This window comes from Mesoplodon bidens, assembly GCF_964165515.1.
Source record: "Mesoplodon bidens genome assembly, chromosome: X".
In the NCBI taxonomy this organism is placed as follows: Eukaryota; Metazoa; Chordata; class Mammalia; order Artiodactyla; family Ziphiidae; genus Mesoplodon; species Mesoplodon bidens.
The window spans coordinates 140,366,906-140,391,111 of record NC_138163.1 but is presented as its reverse complement, the minus strand read 5'-3'; positions in this window follow the sequence as shown (position 1 = coordinate 140,391,111).

The window sequence follows — 24,206 nt, the reverse complement described above, 5'->3', positions numbered from 1 at the left end:
TGGTATCGAGTTTTGCTTAAAAGTTAGTTTAGCATGAAAGAACAGATTTTTTTTTTCTCAGAGTGATGTTTTTGGTGTTTCCAATCTCCTGGAGTGTGTTTCGTGGTGAGCAGGGGGAGGGGAAAATGATGCGGGCAGAGACATTTCCTTGGGAGTTGGTATCTCCTCCTTCTTCCTTTTTCCCTTCATTCAAAAATGACTTTTTCTTTGTCTACCAGAAGCCCAGAACTCCTCTATGTCTTGGGGCACGTAGTGAGACCAAGTGGAAAAACACAGCCTTTTCTCAAGGAGTCAGGGTTTAGCGACTAATACCGACAAGCTGGTTTGGGTGTGTGTTAGCAAGGTGTGTCCCTCAAGAAATAGTTACATGATACAGTATTACGTTTTCTGAATATTCAGTGATATTAAAACTGATTTTTAAATGCTATTAAAAATTGGTGCTTTAAATTACATGTCTAAAAAGTGATAATTATAAATGAGTTGGGTTGTAATATATACCTTTCTTAAAAAAGTCTTTGAATGCCAAATGCCTCTGTTAATAGCAGCTATTAAACTGGTGAACGAATGACTTACACATATTAAATATAATCATTAGATATATATACACAGAAACATGCACACACACCTCCATACCTTACTCCTTATAAGAATTTTCTGGAAGGAGAATTAGATAGACCTTTATAGCAACGGAAACCTTTGCAGACATTGAAACCATTATTACATAGAATATAACCATACAACCCATTTGGTTCACCTTAGCTGCACTTTCACAAGTCCTTAAAAAGTTGTAGAACTACAGAGGGACGTGGGCATGTCCTTAAATTGCTGGAGGATTTTTTCCCCCTCTGCCTTTTTTTTTCATTCATAAATGACGTTTGGTATATCATAGATGTGGCACTCATGGGGGTGGGGAAAGGCTGGTTGACACAATTTGATATCCGTATGAGGAAAATGAAATTTGACTTCCAACCTCATACTCTGTCATTACCTGCATGCTACGCACGCACATTAGAAAATGTCTTGCATTGGTACATTTGGATGCATGACATACGAACGTTCATAGAAATACTGTAAAATTTTTAAAAATCTAAACAACACAAGTCCATAAAGAGTAGAATGAAGAAATAAAGTGTAGAATGTTTAGCCAGTGAAATACTATAGTGCCATGACCCCCTCTGCATTTTAAAAAAAAATTTATTGGAGTAGATTTTAAATGTTGTATTAGTTTCTGCTGTGTAGAAAAGTGAATCTGTTATTCATATACTTATATCCACTGTTTATTAGATTCCTTCCCCATGTAAGTCATTACAGAGTATTGAGTAGAGTTCCCTGTGCTATACAGTAGGTCTAGACCAGATAGTTGCCTCTTTTCTTTCTTTGCCTCTTTTCTTTTGTTTCTTTTTATTTAATTGTCACTTTTCTTAACTCATTAAAGTCACTTTGAAGCCAGTCCCCATGTTCCTTTGTCATAAACGAACCTATTTTGTTCAAGGATGAAAGTGTCGTTTTATAGAGCAAAAATGGTTGAATGTTGGGGAGTTCATACGTATAAATGTGTATTGGGGCTAGTTACCTTTAAAAAAAACAGGGCATACAGCTTAATTCAAGGCTTCATTGATCTAATTCTGAGGAGACTTGGCAACTGCACAGAACTCAGCCAGCTGCCCTCTTCCGCATCTGCACAGCACAGTGCCTTATCAGAAGGATATTTGTGCCATGGTTCATGAATCCCTAGACCCCAGTGACCCCACGGTAACCATCTGCAAGATAGCAGGTGTGTAAGATCAAGTTACTTTGCCTGGAGGGCGACTCCCAAACAATCCAAAATCACGCCCTTAAGACACAACAGATCAAGGGGAAGGTTCAGAGAATAAGGCAAGGAGGTAAGTGTGCTTCTGCCTGCAGGTAGGAACAAAGCATGATCCTAATCACAGTGTAGATTTGTGGATGTACAAGTTTACACAGAGACTTGGCTGTATTTCAGGTGGTACCTCTTCAATACGGTTTAACTTTTCCTGTTCTGAATGGCTTATGTTCATATTAACTAAAGAATCTGAGTAGACAGAAAGGAAATAAAAGAGTATATGTGCATTATATACTTACATATTTATAATTAACATATATATCTTGATGTAGGATATAATCATAGCCTCAAAAATTTGCAATTGTAATATGGTTATAAAAAGGTGATACACAGCACAAAAACAGAATTATACATCAGTGGTACAGGATAGAAAGCCCAGAGGTAAACCCATGCACCTATGGTCACCTAATCTATGACAAAGGAGACAAGAATATACAATGGAGAAAAGACAGTCTCTTCAATAAGTGGTGCTGGGAAAACTGGACAGTTACATGTAAAAGAATGAAATCAGAACACACCCTAACTTCATGCACAAAAATAAACTCAAAATGGATGTAAGACCTAAATGTAAGACAGGACACTATAAAACTCAGAGGAAAACACAGGAAGAACACTCTTTGACACAGGTCACAGCAAGATCTTTTTTGACGCACCTACTAATGAAAATAAAAACAAAAATAAACAAATGGGACCTAATGAAACTTAAAAGCTTTTGCACAGTAAAGAAAACCATAAACAAGACGAAAAGACAACCCTCAGAAGGGAGAAAATATTTGCAAACAAAGCAAGGGACAAAAGATTAACCTCCAGAATATACAAACAGCTCAGGCAGCTCAATATCAAAACAAACAATCCAATCAAAAATTGGGCAGAAGACCTAAATAGACATTTCTCCAGAGAAGACATACAGATGGCCAAGAGGCACATGAAAAGATGCTCAACATCGCTAATCATTAGGGAAATGCAAATCAAAACTACAATGACGTATCACATCACACTGGTCAGAATGGTCACCATCAAAAAATCTACAAACAATAAATGCTGGAGAGGGTGTGGAGAAAAGAGAATCCTCTTATACTGTTGGTGGGAATGTAGCCTGGTGCAGCCACTATGGAGAACAGTATGGAGGTTCCTTAAAAAACTTTAAAAATAGAACTACCATCTGACCCAGCAATCCCACTACTGAGCATATACCCTGAGAAAACCATAATTCAAAAAGACACACATACCCCATTGTTCATTGCAGCACTATTTACAGTAGCCAGGTCATGGAAGCAACCTAACTGTCCATCGACAGATGAATGGATAAAGAAGATGTGGTACACATATACAATGGAATCTTACTCAGCCATGAAAAGGAACAAAACTGGGTCATTTGTAGAGATGTGGATGGACTGAGAGACATGACTCATACAGAGTGAAGTAAGTCAGAAAAAGAAAAACAAATATCATATTAATACATATATGTGGAATCTAGAAAAATAGTACAGATGAACCTATTTCCAGGGCAGGAATAGAGACACAGACATAGAAAACAGACGTATGGACATGGCAGGGGGATGGGGGGCAGGGTAGGGTGGGATGAATTGGGAGAATAGGTTTGACATAAATAAACTACCATGTGTCAAATAGATAACTAGTGGGAACCTGCTGTATAGCACAGGGAGCTCAGCTCAGTGCTCTGTGGTGACCTAGATGGTTGGGATGGGGGGGGAATGGGGGGGAGGGGATGTATGTATACATAGAGCTGAATCACTTCACTGTACAGCAGAAACTAACACAATACTGTAAAGCAATTATACTCCAATAAAAAAGGTGATACACATGTGTATATACATAAATGCATACATATATATATAAGCTTATTCTTGTTACATGCAAAGGAATAATTGCGTATAGGTACTTATAACTGCAATTATACTTCTGCATGTAACAAAAACATATATTTAAATTAGCTAACCTAGAGATTATCATACTGAGTGAAGCAAACCAGACAAATATCATGATATCACTTATATGTGGAATCTAAAAAAAATTATACAAATGAAATTATACAAAACAGAAATAGACACAGACACAGAAAACAAACTTATGGTTATCAAAGGGGAAAGGGCAGAGGGAATAATTAGGAGTATGAGATTAATAGAGAGACTCATTAGTACACATAAAATACATAAACAACAAGGACTTACTGTGTAGCACAGGGAACTATACTCAGTATTCTGTAATAACCTATAATGGAAAAAAGTCTGAAAAAGAATGAATATATGTGTATATGTGTAACTGAACTGCTTTGCTGTACTGCTGAAACTAATGCAACATTGTAAATCAACTATACTTCTATTAAAAAATACCTCATTATTGAAAAAATAAATTAGCTAACCTAAATTCTGATATAATTTAAATGTGATACATATACGTATTGTATAAAATTGTCTTTGCAAGTAACAATAATGATGTATTTAAATCAACTTACTTAAATAATTGTGATACAAATACATACATGTATTCCTATCTACACAATTATGCCTTTGCAGGTAACAATAACAAAGGTATTTATGTATCTTCCATTATGTGCCAGGCACTGAACAAGGCTCCAGAAACATAATTGTGAAAGCCTATTCATTAATTCCTATTTGCCTCAATGATGGTAATGTACTTTTGTTTTCATGGTAAAGGATTATTTTGAAGTGCACTTAAAATATAAAACTATTTTATAGGAGGGTTTGATTTCCCATATTGTGTAAATCCAGTGTTTTCATCTTGCATCACAGCAATTTAACTAACGTCATAACTTCACTTCATGTTAGGTGCATGCTTTGTAACCTGGTGGGGAGCCAGGTCTGGTATTCAGTCTTGGCTTCATTTCTAAATTGCTATGAAACTTTAGGAAAGTCATTTTATACTCTGATTCTGTTCTAGTTTTTCATCTGAAAAATGCAAATAAAAACAAAGATATCAAAATGCAAGAAACATTTAACAAGGACCTAGAAGAACTAAAGTTGAAACAAGCAACACTGAACAACACAATAAATGAAATTAAAAATACTCTAGATGGGATCAACAGCAGAATAACTGAAGCAGAAGAACAGATAAGTGACCTGGAAGATAAAATAGTGGAAATAACTACTGCAGAGCAGAATAGAGAAAAAAGAATGAAAAGAACTGAGGACAGTCTCAGAGACCTCTGGGACAACATTAAACGCACCAACATTCGAATTATAGGGGTTCTAGAAGAACAAGAGAAAAAGGGACTGAGAAAATATTTGAAGAGATTATAGTTGAAAACTTCCCTAATATAGGAAAGGAAATAGTTAATCAAGTCCAGGAGGCACAGAGAGTCCCATACAGAATAAATCCAAGGAGAAATACGCCAAGACACATATTAATCAAACTGTCAAAAATTAAATAAAAAGAAAACATATTAAAAGTGGCAAGGGAAAAATGGAATCCCCATAAGGTTAATAGCTGATCTTTCAGCAGAAACTCTGCAAGCCAGAAGGGGGTGGTTGGACATATTTAAAGTGATGAAGGAGAAAAACCTGCAACCAAGATTACTCTACCCAGCAAGGATCTCATTCAGATTTGATGGAGAAATTAAAACCTTTACAGACAAGCAAAAGCTGAGAGAGTTCAGCACCACCAAACCAGCTTTACAACAAATGCTAAAGGAACTTCTCTAGGCAAGAAACACAACAGAAGGAAAAGACCTACAATAACGAACCCAAAACAATTAAGAAAATGGTCATAGAAACATGCATATCGATAATTACCTTAAATGTAAATGGACTAAATGCTCCCACCAAAAGACACAGATTGGCTGAATGGATACAAAAACAAGACCCATATATATGCTGTCTACAAGAGACCCACTTCAGACCTAGAGACACATACAGACTGAAAGTAAGGGGATGGAAAAAGATATTCCATGCAAATGGAAACCAAAAGAAAGCTGGAGTAGCAATTCTCATATCAGACAAAATAGACTTTAAAATAAAGACTACTAGAAGAGACAAAGAAGGACACTACCTAATGATCAAGGGATCGATCCAAGAAGAAGATATAACAATTGTAAGTATTTATGTACCTAACATAGGAGCAACTCAGTACATAAGGCAAATACTAACAGCCATAAAAGGAGAAATCGACAGTAACACAATCATAGTAGGGGACTTTAACACCCCACTTTCACCAATGGACAGATCATCCAAAATGAAAATAAATAAGGAAACACAAGCTTTAAATGATACACTAAACAACATGGACTTAATTGATATTTATAGGACATTCCATCCAAAAACAACAGAATACACATTTTTCTCAAGTGCTCATGGAACATTCTCCAGGATAGATCATATGTTGGGTCACAAATCAAGCCTTGGTAAATTGAATAAAATTGAAATTGTATCAAGTATCTTTTCTGACCACAATGCTATGAGACTAGATAACAATTACAGGAAAAGATCTGTAAAAAATACAAATACATGGAGGCTAAACAATACACTACTTAATAACGAAGTGATCACTGAAGAAATCAAAGAGGAAATAAAAAAATACCTAGAAACAAATGACAATGGAGACATGAGGACCCAAAACCTATGGGATGCAGCAAAAACAGTTCTAAGAGGGAAGCTTATAGCAATACAATCCCACCTTAAGAAACAGGAAATACCTCGAATAAACAACCTGACCTTGCACCTAAGGCAATTAGAGAAAGAAGAACAAAAAAACCCCCAAAGTTAGCAGAAGGAAAGAAGTCATAAAAATCAGATCAGAAATAAATGAAAAAGAAATGAAGGAAACCATAGCAAAGATCAATAAAACTAAAAGCTGGTTCTTTGAGAAGATAAACAAAATTGATAAACCATTAGCCAGACTCATCAAGAAAAAAAGGGAGAAGACTCAAATCAATAGAATTAGAAATGAAAAAGGAGAAGTAACAACTGACACTGCAGAAATACAAAAGATCATGAGAGATTACTACAAGCAACTCTATGCCAATAAAACGGACAACCTGGAAGAAATGGACAAATTCTTAGAAATGCACAACCTGCCAAGACTGAATCAGGAAGAAATAGAAAATAGGAACAGACCAATCACAAGCATGGAAATTGAGCCTGTGATTAAAAATCTTCCAACAAACAAAAGCCCAGGACCAGATGGCTTCACAGGCGAATTCTATCAAATATTTAGAGAAGAGCTAACACCTATCCTTCTCAAACTCTTCCAAAATATAGCAGAGGGAGGAACATTCCCAAACTCATTCTACGAAGCCACCATCACCTTGATACCAAAAGCAGACAAGGACGTCACAAAGAAAGAAAACTACAGTCCAATATCACTGATGAACATAGATGCAAAAATCCTCAACAAAATACTAGCAAACAGAATCCAACAGCACATTAAAAGGATCATACACCATGATCAAGTGGGGTTTATTCCAGGAATACTAGGATTCCTCAATATATGCAAATCAATCAACGTGATACACCATATTAACAAATTGAAGAAGAAAAACCATTTGATCATTTCAATAGATGCAGAGAAAGCTTTCGACAAAATTCAACACCCATTTATGATAAAAACCCTGCAGAAAGTAGGCATAGAGGGAACTTTCCTCAACATAATAAAGGCCATATATGACAAACCCACAGCCAACATCGTCCTCAATGGTGAAAAATTGAAAGCATTTCCACTAAGATCAGGAACAAGACAAGGTTGCCCACTCTCACCACTCTTATTCAACATAGTTTTGGAAGTTACAGCCACAGCAGTCAGAGAAGAAAAGGAAATAAAAGGAATCCAAATGGGAAAAGAAGAAGTAAAGCTGTCACTGTTTGCAGATGACATGGTACTATACATAGAGAATCCTAAAGATGCTACCAGAAAACTACTAGAGCTAATCAATGAATTTGGTAAAGTAGCAGGATACAAAATTAATGCATGGAAATCTCTGGCATTCCTATACACTAATGATGAAAAATCTGAAAGTGAAATCAAGAAAACACTCCCATTTTCCATTGCAACAAAAAGAATAAAATATCTAGGAATAAACCTACCTAAGGAGACAAAAGACCTGTATGCAGAAAATTATAAGACACTGATGAAAGAAATTAAAGATGATACAATAGATGGAGAGATATACCATGTTCCTGGATTGGAAGAATCAACATTGTGAAAATGACTCTACTACCCAAAGCAATCTACAGATTCAATGCAATCCCTATCAAACTACCACTGGTATTTTTCACAGAACTAGAACAAAAACTTTCACAATTTGTATGGAAACACAAAAGACCCCGAATAGCCAAAGCAATCTTGAGAAAGAAAAACGGAGCTGGAGGAATCATGCGCCCTGACTTCAGACTATACTACAAAGCTACAGTAATCAAGACAGTATGGTACTGGCACAAAAACAGAAAGATAGATCAATGGAACAGGATAGAAAGCCCAGAGATAAACCCACGCACATATGGTCACCTTATCTTTGACAAAGGAGGCAGGAATGTACAGTGGAGAAAGGACAGCCTCTTCAATAAGTGGTGCTGGGAAAACTGGACTGGTACATGTAAAAGTATGAGATTAGATCACTCCCTAACACCATACACAAAAATAAGCTCAAAATGGATTAAAGACCTAAATGTAAGACCAGAAACTTAGAGGAAAACATAGGCAGAACACTGTTTGACATAAATCACAGCAAGATCCTTTTTGACCCACCTCCTAGAGAAATGGAAATAAAACCAAAAATAAACAAATGGGACCTAATGAAACTTCAAAGCTTTTGCACAGCAAAGGAAACCATAAAGAAGACCAAAAGACAACCCTCAGAATGGGAGAAAATATTTGCAAATGAAGCAACTGACAAAGGATTAATCTCCAAAATTTAGAAGCAGCTCATGCAGCTCAATAACAAAAAAACAAACAACCCAATCCAAAAATGGGCAGAAGACCTAAGTAGACATTTCTCCAAAGAAGATATACAGGTGGCCAACAAACACAGGAAATAATGCTCAATATCATTAATCATTAGAGAAATGCAAATCAAAACTACAATGAGATATCATCTCACACCAGTCAGAATGGGCATCACCAAAAAATCTAGAAACAATAAGTGCTGGAGAGGGTGTGGAGAAAAGGGAACCCTCTTGCACTGCTGGTGGGAATGTGAACTGGTACAGCCACTGTGGAGAACAGTATGGAGGTTCCTTAAAAAACTACAAATAGAACTACCATATGACCCAGCAATACCACTGCTGGGCACATACCCTGAGAAAACCATAATTCAAAAAGAGTCATGTACCACAATGTTCATTGCAGCTCTATTTACAATAGCCCGGAGATGGAAACAACCTAAGTGTCCATCATCAGATGAATGGATAAAGAAGATGTGGCACATATATACAATGGAATATTACTCAGCCATAAAAAGAAACGGAATTGAGCTATTTGTAATGAGGTGGATGGACCTAGAGTCTGTCATACAGAGTGAAGTAAGTCAGAAAGAGAAAGACAAATACTATATGCTAACACATATATATGGAATTTAAGAAAAAAAATGTCATGAAGAACCTAGGGGTAAGAGAGGAATAAAGACACAGACCTACTAGAGAATGGATTTGAGGATATGGGGAGGGGGAAGGGTAAGCTGTGACAAAGGTTGAGAGAGGCATGGACATATATACACTACCAAACATAAGGTAAATAGCTAGTGGGAAGCAGCCGCATAGCAGAGGGAGATCAGCTCGGTGCTTTGTGACCACCTAGAGGGGTGGGATAGGGAGGGTGAGAGGGAGACGCAAGAGGGAAGAGAGATGGGAACATATGTATATGTATAACTGATTCACTTTGTTATAAAACAGAAACTAACACATCACTGTAAAGCAATTATACTCCAATAAAGATGTAAAAAAAAAAAGATGCTCATCATCACTAATTATCAGATAAATGTGAATCAAAACTACAATGAGGTATCACCTCACACTGGTCAGAATGGCCATCATCAAAAAGTCTACAAACCGGGCTTCCCTGGTGGCGCAGCGGTTGAGAGTCTGCCTGCCGATGCAGGGGACACGGGTTCGTGCCCCGGTCTGGGAAGATCCCGCATGCCACGGAGCGACTGGGCCCGTGAGCCAAAATTGCTGAGCCTGCGCGTCCGGAGCCTGTGCTCCACAACAAGAGAGGCCGCGATAGTGAGAGGACCGCGCACCGCGATGAAGAGTGGCCCCCGCTCGCCGCAACTAGAGAAAGCCCTCGCACAGAAGCGAAGACCCAACACAGCCAAAAATAAATAAATTAATAAAGACATCATATAAAATGATGATAAAATTATTAAAAAAAAAAAAAAGTCTACAAACCATAAATGCTGGAGGGGGTGTGGAGAAAAGGGAACCCTCCTGCACTGTTGGTGGCAATGTAAATTGGTGCAGCCACTATGGAGAACAGTATGGAGGTTCCTCAGAAAACTAAAAATAGAGCTATCATATGATCCAGCAATCCCACTCCTGGGCATATATACAGAGAAAACCATAATTAGAAAAAGTACATGCACCCCAGTGTTCATAGCAGCACTATTTGCAATAGTCAGGACATGGAAGCCACCTCAATGTCCACTGACAGATGAATGGATAAAGAAGATGTGGTACATATATACGATGGAATATTACTCAGCCATGAAAAAAGAATGAAGTAATGCCATTTGCAGCAACATGGATGGACCTAGAGATGATCATACTGAGTGAAGTAAGTCAGACAGAGAAAGACAGATATCATATGATATCGCTTATATGAAGAATCTAAAAAAAAAAGATACACATGAACTTACTTAGAAAATAGAAACAGACTCACAGGCTTGGGGAACGAACTTATGTTTACCAAATGGGAAAGCGTATGGAGAGGGGAGGGATAAACAGGGAGATTGGGATGAGCACATGCACAGTCTACTATGTATGATAGATAACCCACAAGGACCTGCTGTAGAGCACAGGGAACTGTACCCGATATTCTGTGATAACCTACATGAGAAAAGAATCTAAAAAAGAATGAATGTATGTATTTGTATAACGGAATCACTCTGCTGTACACCTGAAAGTAACACAACATTGTCAATCAACTGTACTCCAATAAAGTTAAAATAAAAAAATAGAAGTCTGGGCCCTGCGTGGATGGGATGTGTCCTCTGTTTAGAGTCTCACAGGGTCAACATCAAGGCGTCAGCAGGGCTGTGATCCCTCACACAGGCTCCGGGGAAGTCTGGCTTCTGAGTTCATTCATTATTGTCTGAATTCACTGCCACGTGGTTGTACAACAGAAGTCCTGGCGGTCAGCTCTGTGCCTGCCCTTGCTGCTTGAGGCTGTCCTCACGCCTTTCTCACTCTCAAGAAATGGCAGGTTGAACCCTTCTGATGCTATGAATCGCTCACACTTATTTTTTTTCCCTGTCACAGTATCGCTACCCTATAAACCAAGATAGTTCTCTGCTTTTAAGACCTCACGGGATCAGACTGGATTTACCTAAATAATCTAGAACTCTCTCCCTATGTAAGATTCTGAAATTTAATTCCATCTGCCATTTCCCTTTTACCGTGGAATGTAACGTATTCACAGATTGCTGGGCTTACTAATTTTTTTATCATTTCCTTATGCCAATTGAAAAAGAAATGCACACTACAGAAGTTGAGAATTATGTTTCGTTCGGCAGACATCCTGAGGCCTTAAGCCCAGGAGACAGTCTCTCAGGTAGCTCTGGGGGACAGCTCCCAAGAGGTAGGGGAGGAGCCTGCAAATATACGAGGTTTTGCAACACAAACCAGGTAGTAGGAACGTCAAAAGATTACTGTTAATTAAAGAAAAAACAAACACCTCAAGTTAAAGATGTATGGGAAAATGCAAGAATCTGGCCTCATTAAAACCATTCCTTTGACATGCACCTTAGCTACCTAGGGCCAGCATCCTGCTTTTCTCCATCCTGAATCCCCTCAGGGTGCACATTTGGGGTGATGCAGTGGCTGAGGGCTTGATGGCCTCAACATCCTTTGTTTACTGATATGGCAGGTGACATTCTTTGTCCATACTTATATCCTAAGTTGTTTACTTTTTAAAAAATAAAAAAAATATATATTTATTCCAAATTCCTCTCTGGTTTGTCTTCTGTAGAGGTTCAAAAGCTTCAGAGAACACCAGACAGCCATGCCTACCTACAGTTAAATTGCTAAAAGCAACCCAGCTCATTTTTCCAAGGTACAAGGTGCCATCTTAACTGCTTTTTCTTAGTCCAAGAGGACTCACTTCTGATGTGGCCACAGTCAACCTTTCTATAACAGAACTTCACTGCCTCAAATCCCACATTTTCTGAAGGCAGCCGGTTCCCCTGACATGTCTTTTTAAGGGATGATTACGATCAGAGCCCATGTTAATTCTGTCACTGTTTTCAAAGAAGGAATTTAATCTAATAACTTATTAAATTGTTGGTTCTCGCCGCAGCAGGATTGAAGGATATTCAAGGTAAACCATCTCACATCAGAATTCAGCTGCTGGAGACCCTGACCCTTCCTAATGAAAATTTATTTCAGGCTAATAACACATTCCGCTCTCCCTTATATTCTTAAGGAGCTCTTCACGGGGGCTTTTTCGATATGCTAAGTTTATAACCAATAGTTTATGCTTGCCTGTTTTCCATTTAGAAATAAATGACAAATAGATGAAGCCCTAAAGAAGAAAATTGGATTTTTAAATCACTCAGTTGTCTTATTAAAAAAAACAAAAAAAAAGAACTAACTAGGTGATGATTTACACTTGGAGTTAAACCAGATATGCATTAACTCTACTGAAGATGGAAACCACAATGCCACTATTTAATTGGCCGTGTCTCTGCTGTCTTGCTTTGTCTCCATGAAGTAAACTTAGATTTACAAAAGTACCAAGTGTCAGACCACTCGATCCATTGCAGTGCTTGGAAATTAAAATTCCTTTAGGGCCAATGCTAATCATAAGGGATATGATGGGGAGTGTAGGATACTGATGATGTATGTTGGGCCTAAAGTACCTGCAGGTTCAATATTTTTAAAAATCCAATTTGCAGGCCAAATGAAAACTACTTGTGAACTCAGACCATCGATGTGTCACCTGCTTTGGCCCCAAGTCCAACCTCTACCTATATCATACCCCTTCTGTCTCCATCATAGTTTCCTCGGATGACAATGGCTGATGCCACCTGGGGGACAGGCATCCCTTTAGTGAGGGGTTGTCCCCTGTTTTTATTGACTGTGACAAAGGGGGAAGATGGTGGCCAATCATGGAACCAGGCAGGAGCAAGGCAGCGTACAAAGTGGCAAATAAATAACATGTGTCACCCACTGCCTTGCCACCCTCCAGTGTCCCTTGGGACTTCCTGGAGCAATGTTCTGGAACTCCATCCCCCTTGCATCTGGGGTTTTCTCTGCATCTTTGCTGAATGTCTTCACTCAATGGGAATGGTCTCTGGTCCACAGCATCACCTCTTGCCTATATTCCCAATCTTTTACATAAAAAAAAAAAAAAACACCACCTTGGGCTTCCCTGGTGGCGCAGTGGTTGAGAATCTGCCTACTAATGCAGGGGACGTGGGTCCGAGTCCTGGTCTGGGAGGATCCCACATGCCATGGAGCAACTGGGCCCGTGAGCCACAACTACTGAGCCGGCGTGTCTGGAGCCTGTGCTCTGCAATGAGAGAGGCCGCGAGAGTGAGAGGCCCGTGCACCACGATGAGGAGTGGCCCCCGCTCGCCACAACGAGAGAAAGCCCTCGCACAGAAACGAAGACCCAACACAGCAAAAATGAAAATAAATAAATAAATAAATAAATAAATAAATAAGGCAGAAGGAAATAACTGCCCTTTAAAAAACAGATTAAAAAAAAAAAAACACCACCAACAGCAGTAACAAATCTCCATTTTTGGAGACAGGACCTTCTTTAAACACACTGTCTTGAATTGGAAGTCTGCACAGATTTCTTTTCTGATTGGTTGTGGATTCCTCATATTATCGACAGATGAATGGATAAAGAAGATGTGGTACATATACACAACGGAATAGTACTCAGCCATAAAAAAGAATAAAGTAATGCCATTTACAGCAACATGGATGGACCCAGAGATTGTCATACTAAGTGAAGTAAATCAGACACAGACAGTTATCGTACGATATCACTCATATGTGGAATCTAGTTTAAAAAATGATACAAATGAACTTACTTACAAAACAGAAACAGACTTACAAACATAGAAAACAAACTTAGGGTTACCAAAGGGGAAAGGGGCAGGGATAAATCAGAAGGCTGGTATTAACATACACACACACTACTATATATAAAATAGATAAACAACTAGGACCTACTGTAGAGCACAGGGAAGTCTACTCAATATTTTCTAATAACCTATATGAGAAAAGTATCTGAAAAAGAATGAATATATCTCTCTATATAGCTGAGTCACTTTACTGTACACCTGAAACTAACACAACATTGTAAATCAACTAGACTCCAATAAAATTAAAAAGAAAAACTGATTTCCCCATGGGTGGCAGGCACAATGGGACACAGCCACTTTTGGAAATACATGCATTACGGATCCATACTGAAGCCAGCAACTCCAGGGTCGGGGGAGGGGTGACCCTAAGCATCTATTGATGTAACTTCTGAAGGCAAGTCTTAGCATCAACTGATTACAAGTTTATTCATACTTGGTTCCCTTGCTATAACAAGGGGTGTGTTTTTGGTCATTGTTTTTGTTGCAGGTGTGTTTCTGCTCATGTTTTATTTTTTCCTTCCGCTGTCCTGAATCTCTGATGGGCACTTCTTTCTAACCATTCTTGTCTGTGCCATACTGCACTGACCTTCCTAATATCCTATGGCTTTGGATATATATATATTTTTGCCCCCAATGCTAAATAAAGACTAAATGATTTTAAAGTAGGTAAACACTCATTGTAAAAGAAAAAGCGGTGCATACATGTGCCGTATTGTTATTTGTGGAAAATGGTTATGCTGATGGATACATTGCAGATTGTTGATTCCTTGAACAAAATGGCATTGTAACGATATGTCATTATCTGGCACCATTTTGGAAAGGGGTGGTAAAGACACTTTCCTATGGCTTAGGTAGTAGTTTCGATTATTTCTAAATAATACTTCCCTGTGATACAATACACCAAGGCTTCTGACACATTCTTCAAGCAGAATCTTGAACCTGTGGGCACTGACAAATGGAATTCTATCACAGCGCTGATCTGCTTTGGGTCAAAGTGATTTATTTCCCCATGGAGTTGTTAAAAGGCTGTACACCGAGACAGGACCCCAAGGAAACGGAAAGAAGAGTTTGGCTTTAAGAAGTTTTATAAAATTCATAGATGCATACAGTAACATAGTGAAAACTGACCTTCAAGTCAACATATGCTCACTCCATCATTTTAGACATGAGAAAAGAACAGGCTACAAGGAATCGTTGGCAGTTATTAATATTTTGGGGTCACAGAGCCTCTGAGCACCTGATTAAAATTACGAGCCTTTGCCTAAACCAATGAATATGTGCATCACACATTGTACGTTCTCTTTGGGTCTCCAGGGACTTGCTACAGAATTTTATCACTGGACATCAAGCACCCTGAGGTTGGATGATTTATCTAAGGCCACTCAGGTGGGTCTCATGAGATATCCCTGAAAAAAGAGCCTTCGGTTGGAATTGAAACCACATATTTCAGGAATAGAGAACCACAGGTACTGCCCTGATAAATAATCTTCCCTATAAAATGGATGGAACCTTCAAACTCTGCCCCAAATACTGACACATTTACCTCAAGCATGCTCATTTTCAAGTGACAATTTAAAATTTATAACTGGTGTTAAATTGGGATTTTTTTGAAGTCCTAACTGCTTTGTTTAGGTGTTCTGCTTGCTTCTTTATTTACTTTAGGCAACTACATTCCTAGTGTGTGTAAGGTACTCATCACTGAGAATAAAAAGATAAATAGGGCTTCCCTGGTGGCACAGTGGTTGAGAGTCCGCCTGCTGGTGCAGGGGACATGGGTTCATGCCCCAGTCCGGGAAGATCCCACGGGCCACGGAGCGGCTGGGCCCGTGAGCCGTGGCCGCTGAGCCTGCGCGTCTGGAGCCTGTGCTCCGCAACGGGAGAGGCCACAACAGTGAGAGGCCTGCGTACCGCAAAAAAAAAAAAAAAAAAAAAAAAGATAAATAAACCCTATTTTACCCATGAGAGGCTCACCATCTCCTGGGGACAGCAGGATATAGTATCTAAAATAAAACCCTTGTTCCAAAGACCCTGAGTTACATTCTACTTCTCAGATCTGAATGCCCTTTAATATTATCAATATTCTTGCTGATATCTTCATGTTCTTCCAAGAGGTAAAAATAAAAATTTTGTTAATTGATACCATGTGTGTCATTCCAACACACACACACACACACACACACATCTTTCTTAGACATTACACATTATTTCAAACAAAGGTACCCATAATTGTCCCAATTCAAAAGGTATGCCATGGGCTTCCCTGGTGGCGCAGTGGTTGAGAATCTGCCTGCTAATGCAGGGGACATGGGTTTGAGCCCTGGTCTGGGAGGATCCCACATGCCGCGGAGCAACTAGCCCCGTGAGCCACAACTACTGAGCCTGCACATCTGGAGCCTGTGCTCCGCAACAAGAGAGGCCACGATAGTGAGAGGCCTGCGCACCACGATGAAGATTGGCCCCCGCTTGCCACAACTAGAGAAAGCCCTCACACAGAAACGAAGACCCAACACAGCAAAAATAAATAAATTAATTAATAAACTCCTACCCCCAACATCTTCTTAAAAAAAAAAAAAAGTATGCCAGCAAAAAAATCCCCCTCAAATCCTCAGGGTTGATCTTTTTTTTTTTTTTTTTGCATTATTTCTGCCCAAGGTCCTAACCTCCATCCTTTTGAAACAAATACACAATTTGGGGGCAAAAGTCACTGTCTGACTCTGACCTCACCTCCCACACTTGACAGGTTTTCAAGTCTCTTGTGCTTATATATTATTTGTATTTTGTGTAAATATAACATTTATAAATATTTATAAGTAAAAAATATTTATATTTTTAAAAATTTAAGGTTAGACCAGCAAAATGAATTACTCCACTTTTGGCAAGAACTTAATACATATTTAGAGTTTGTAAAAAATAAACTCAAAATGGTTTAAAGACTTAAATATAAGACATAACACCATAAAACGCCTAGAAGAGAACATAGGCAAAACATTCTGTGACATGAGTTGGACCAGTGTTTTCTTAGGTCATTCTCCCAAGGCAATAGAAATAAAAGCAAAAATAAACAAATGGGACCTAATGAAACTCACAAGCTTTTGCACTGCAAAGGAAACCATACACAAAATAAAGACAACCTATGGACTGGGAGGAAATATTTGCCAACAGTGCAACCGACAATGACTTAATTTCCAAATATACAGACATCTCATACAACTCAATAATGAAAAAACAAACAACTCAATCAAAAAATGGGCAAAAGACCTAAATAGACATTTCTCCAAAGAAGCCAAATGTCGAGATGGCCAACAGGCGTATGAAAAGATCCTCATCATCACTAATTATCAGAGATATGCAAAAACTACAATGAGGTATCACCTCACACTGGTCAGAATGGCCATTATCAAAAAGTCTACAAATAAAAAATGCTGGAGAGGGTGTGGAGAAAAGGGAACCCTCTTGCACTGTTGGTGGGAATGTAAACTGGTGCAGCCACTAGGGAGAACAGGATAGAGGTTCCTCAAAAAACTAATAATACAGCTACCATATGATCCAGTGATCCGACTCCTGGTCATATATTCAGAGAAAAGTCTAATTCAAAAAGATACATGCCCCCCTATATTCACAGCAGCACTATTTACAATAGCCAGGTCATGGAAGCAACCTAAATGTCCATCAACAGATGAATGGATAAAGAAGATGTGGTACATATATACAACAGAATATCACTCAGCCATAAAAGAGAAGGAAATAATGCCATTTGCAGCAACATGGATGGACCTAGAGATGATCAAAGTAAGTAAGCCAGAGGAAGACAAATATCATATATTACTTGTATGTGGAATCTAAGAAAAATGACACAAATGAATGTATTTACAATACAGAAATAGACTCACAGACATAGGAAACAAATGTATGGTTACCAAAGGGGAAAGCGCAAGGGGGTGGGGGATAAGTTAGGAGTTTGGAATTAACAGATACACACTACTATATATAATACAGATAAACAACAAGGTCTTACTGTAGAGCATAGGGAACTATATACAATATCTGGCAATAAACCATAATGGAAAAGAATGTGAAAAAGAATATGTGTACATATGTATAACTGAATCACTATGCTGTACACTGGAAATGAACACGACATTGTAAATCACCTCTACTTCAATAAAAAAAGAGTATGTGGTTGTTTATAATGAATATCATATAATATGTGAAAAACTTGAACGTTCTAAGCATTATCTTAATCCTCAGGAACACCTTAAAGTTAAAAAGAACATGGAATATGGTCTTCATTTCCATGAACTCTGTTTTCACATTTTTCTGGAATGGGTAATTCCTATTGCACGTTGATTTTAAAAATGTAAAACTGCGTGTCGGATAAAGCAGTTTCACTGACATTGTGCAAATATGGCTGTAGAAAATAATTATGTCCACTCAAGCTGAAAGCATTAAAACTTTATTCTCCTATCATTTTCACAAAAATAAAAGCCATGGAAAAGAACTGAGGAGTTTTATTTTGTAGCTTAGAAAACACAGGAATCTAGTATTCAGATTACAGGCTGACTAAAGACTTAAATTTGCGTTAGGAATTATGAAATCACCACAGTCATCATACTAGGAAATGTACGCTATGCTCGCAAAGGTTTTCCACATGATAAGGCATTGATTATGATCAATATCAAAAAGGAGCATTTGGTGGTTAAAAAAAGAAAAGAAAAGAAAAAAGAACATTATGGCTCAAGAAAGTCAGACAATTTTTGGAAGAAGGAAATTATAAATTATAGGCACGATTGTTTCAAATAACAGCCCAATTAAAACCTCTGAAGAAAACTCTACAAGACCAAAACCTGGCTTCATTCAACTGACTCACAAATATGTTAAGTCAGAAACCACAACTGGAAAGACAAGGCATTTGATAAATAGCCTAGTAAATTCTATGAAATCCCCCTTTTAGAGGTGGCTCATATGGGAAAACAAGACACGGATGGGAGATGAATTTAATCTCAGAAGTTTTCACTTCCAATGCGCAAGAAATAAATGGAAATGATACAGTTTTTTTTAAACAAATTTATTTATTTACGGCTCTATTGGGTCGTCGTTGCAGTGGCAGGCTTCTCATTGCGGTGGCTTCTCTTGTTGCAGAGCAGGGCTCTAGGCACGTGGGCTTCAGTAGTTGTGGTGCACGGGCTTAGTTGCTCCGCGGCATGTGATCTTCTGGGACCAGGGCTCGAACCCCTGTCCCCTGCATTGGCAGGTGGATTCTTAACCACTGGGCCACCAGGGAAGTCCTGATACAGTTTCTTTTTAACAGCAAATTCTGTATTTTAAATTGAATAAGATCATTGCTCATTGGATGGAATTGGTTTTAAGTTACTTTGGCATATCCGAAAATTGTTTGGATATCTATGAAAATATTCTGGTCACTGTGGAAATGGAGATTCCTCTTAGAAATATTTCACTCAGGTAGACAGATGAGCAAACCAGGAAAAATGGACCCCACACTTAAGGTTTGCATTTTTAAAATTGAGCTTGGAATCTCAAATGGTGTGAACATGGGGGTTTTGTAGGGACAGGCTGTTTCTTAGTGACCTTGAACGAACTCAGCCCAGTGATTTGTTAACTACACTCTCCAAGGCGCAGTCAGGCTCCGTCTCAGAATTCTTTCACCCAGGGTACTTTCTGCACCATTTTTGTCAGTTACACAAGGGTGATTCCTCAAGCCTCGTCTGGACCTTTCTTGGTTTATCCCACTGACAGCTACTCTTTGTGCCTCAAGGAATGTTTGCCCATATGCTCTCCTTCTGGTCAACCCACAATTCTGGCCGCCCCCTTAAGAAATCGAATGCAACAAAGCCTTCAAAGGTCCCAGGGTACGTCTGCAGAATGCCCACAAAGTGCTACATCCAACACTTCCTCATCCTCAAAATCAAATGGATTCCTTTTACGTGCTAACATTTAACAGAATTTTTTAAATGTTATTTTTTAAAACTAAATGCTCAGGAACTTCCCTGGTGGTGCAGTGGTTGAGGGTCCGCCTGCCAATGCAGGGGACACGGGTTTGTGCCCTGGTCCGGGAAAGATCCCACATGCCGCAGAGCAACTAAGCACGTGCGTCACAACTACTGAGCCTGTGCTCTAGAGCCCGCGAGCCACAACTGCTGAGCCCACGTGCCACAACTACTGAAGCCCGTGCACCTAGAGCCTGTGCTCCACAAGAGAAGCCACTGCAATGAGAAGCCCGCACACCGCAATTAAGAGTAGCCCCCGCTCACCGCAACTAGAGAAAGCCTGCACGCAGCAACAAAGACCCAACACAGCCAAAAATAAATAAATAATTTTTAAAAAGAAAAAAACCCCAAAATCCTAAATGCTTAATCTATTTTGTTTAGCTATGACTATCAGGATGGTATATTCTCTTGTAAATTCAAGGGGTTCAGGATTTAATATTTCCTGGGGAAGGCTAGATAAGTTTTTGGTGCCCTTGTTTGGGAAACTTATTATTAATATTGTTTTGCAGAAACAAATGCTTTTATTTTCTCCCAAACAAATGACTCACTGTGGAACCTTGCAGGCACTACACGTAAACATCTGAACCCTGTAAGGCTCGTGAGTGATGGACCAGCCAAACAGGGCCAGACTGTGGGCTTCTTTAGTGTGTGCATGCCATCCTTACAGCTGTAGGTGTATCTCAGAATTCTCCTGTCTCAGATAATATTTCTCCATTAAACTGCATTAGTTCAAGCTTAAATTCAAACAACTAAGAAAATGTTTTAAACTCCATTTTATAAAACCTGGCCACACTCATTTTCTTTTCAATACTGATGAACATTCTGCTGGAGATTGCTTTTAACAGGCTTAAAATATTATGACAGATTTCGATGACAACCACGGGCGCCGTTTTTTAAAAAGATTCTGTTTTATTTTACAAATTAGTCCTTTGATTGTTCAGAAATCACATGAAGCCATTTGGGTATATGCAAGATTAGAGAATTTTTATGGCTCTTCCGCAAATAATTGCATGCTGAAAAACACTGACTACATTAAAGATGGTTATTTATCCATAAATTAATGAATTTTTAAATGAAGTATTCTATTTTAAAAAGCTGTTGTTATCTCCTTCTAATTAATTTTCCACACCATTACAAACAGCTCAAGTTTCTCCTAGCCACAATTATTTGGATGTTTCTCCCTGTGCTTTCTATACTATCCTAGGTCCTTAAAAAACTCATCAACATACATAAGCAGCTCATGCCTGGGTTTAAGATACGCATGATTCCTTGCAGCCTATTTTCATAGAGCATGTGTACTGGTAGCTTGTTTTTATCTTCACAATGTAAAATTTAAAAATGCTGTTCACTGCTGGCCGAGGACTGGAACAGAAGGAAGGGAAAACTGCTGAACACACATAGATGTTTGGATAAATTTCTCTCCATGGGCACGATGGCATTTGGCTAGGCACAGATGCTTACAGCTGTCCAGCTAATGGACGTCTCTTTCTCCTTTTAAAATTTTTCCAAGGCAGACACTGTTTGAACAACACAGCGTAAGGTTCATTCATGTTGGTCAAACAACAGACTTCCATTGTCCCTTTGGTTGTGTACTTCTTTTCAGAGACATAGAAGAAAGTTGGAAGGCAGTAGCACTTTGGAAGAATGTGGCTCTTTGCATTGACAAAGGTAATGTCCTTGGTGTGGTCACCCCTCAGAGCTGGGGGCGGTGGTGGAGCTTCACCCCCAAATTTGGGTTGGTTTTTGAGACTGATGCCTGCACACACACACACATACACACACAAGGGTATGAAAAGTTTATGGCTCACAGAGTGAGACTTTTTGGGGAGGGCCAAGCAGGACGCTTTCTAGCTCATCCGAAAATGTCTAGACAGAACAGAGAAAGAAGACGAGGGTGGGGTTTTTATTGGGTTCAGTCTTGGTGCTGGGGCGAACTTCCTGCTGGCATACAAGGAAAGAGCACCGAGCTTTTTTTAAAAATTAGTTTTCCCTAATGATGAGCAGAAAGGGACAAGGAAGGCATGAAGCTTCAAAGCTGTCAGGAATAAAATTCAGCTGTCCACTGAATAAAATGGAATCCAACTTTTCATTACAGACTGGGATGCAGATTTGCAAGGCCGTGCGCAGGGGATATTTGACAGCTGTTTTGTGAAGAGAACATCATAGACCTAAGACCAGGTGGGATAAAGGAACTAACATAGTGTTGTAGGTCAATTATACTTCAAAAACAAATGAACGTGTGGTAACCTAAAGGTAACCTAAATGCGAGGGAAGTCCAAAAGGAATGGGGTATCTGTATGTGTACGGCTGATTCATTTTGTTGTAACGGGGGGCTTACACAACATTGTAAACAACCATACTCCAATAAAAATTTTTTAAAAATGAACAAACTCATAGAAAAAGAGATCAAATTTGTGATCTCTTACCAGAGCAGGGAGCTGGGGAGGGGGAACTGCATGAAGATGGCCAAAAGGTACAAACTTCCAGTTAGAAGATAAATAATTACTAAGGATGTAAGGTACAATCTGATAAAGGTACTTAAACACTATCGTACCTTATAAATCAAAGTTGAGAGTAACATCCTAAGATTTACAGAAGGAAGAAGTTTTTTTTCAATTTCTTTTATGTTGTGTCTCTATGAGATGATGGATGGTCACTAAAGTTACTGTGGTCATGATTTCATGACAGATGTAAATCAAATCATTATGCTGTGCACCTTACAGATGCACAGTGCTGTATGTCAATTATATCTCAATAAAACCAAAAAAAATTGAAATAAATGTAATTATATTCCGCCCCCCCCCCCAAAAAAAAATTCCTGAAGATATCTCAGAGCAACTACAGCAAATCAGGAACAATGAACCTCTGAGTATCTTGTTAAATGAAATGAATAGGTACCCCTGTCACTTGCGTTTGTAGGAAATGGGTCATCTCTGCTTTTGCAGCCACTCGTGTTCTAGATTTGTCACCTTGGATTCATCCATGCCACCTAGATTTCAGCATAAGAGTGGTCACAAGCACTGCAAGGTACACGCAAAATAGGATGGTGTAGACCATCTCTCCCTGCATCTCTGCTGCCTGAAGGACAGTCCTGATTCCTCCCAGGAAAGAAGTGTGATTAAATCAAAAAACAACCCAATCCAGAAATGGGCAGAAGACCTAAATAGATATTTCTCCAAAGAAGACAAACAGATGGCCAAAAAGCACATGAAACGTTGCTCAGCATCATTAGTTATCAGAGAAATGCAAATCAAAACTATAGTGAGGTATCACCTCACACTGGTCAGAATGGCCATTATCAAAAAATCTACAAACAATATATGCTGGAGAGGGTGTGGAGAAAAGGGAACCCTCCTACGCTGTTGGTGGGAATGTAAATTGGTGCAGCCACTATGGAGAACAGGACGGAGGTTCCTTCAAAAACTAAAAATAGAACTACCATGTGACCCAGCAATCCCACTCCTAGGCATATATCCGGAGACAATCATCATCCGAAAGGATACACGCACCCTCATGTTCACTGCAAAACCATTTACAACAGCCAAGACATGGAAGCAACTTAAAAGTCCATCAACAGAGGAATGGATAAAGAAGATGTGGTACATATATACAATGGAATATTTCTCAGCCATAAAAAATAATGAAATCATGCCATTTGCAGCAACATGGATGGACCTAGAGATTGTCATACTATCTGAAGCAAGCCAGACAAAGACAAATATCATATGATATCACTTATATGTGGAATTTAAAATATGATACAAATGAACTTATTTACAAAACAGAAACAGACTTACAGACTTAGGGAAGGAACTTATATTTACCAAAGGGGAAGGGTGGGGGGAGGAATAAATGAGGAGTTTGGGATTAACACACACACTCTACTATATGTAAGATACATCATCAACAAGGAGCAACTGTATAGCACAGGGAACTCTACTCAATATTCTGTGATAAGCTGTATGAGAAAAGCATCTAAAAAAGAACGAATCTATGTATATGTACCACCGAAAGACTTTGCTGTACACTTGAAACTTGTAAATCAACTACACTC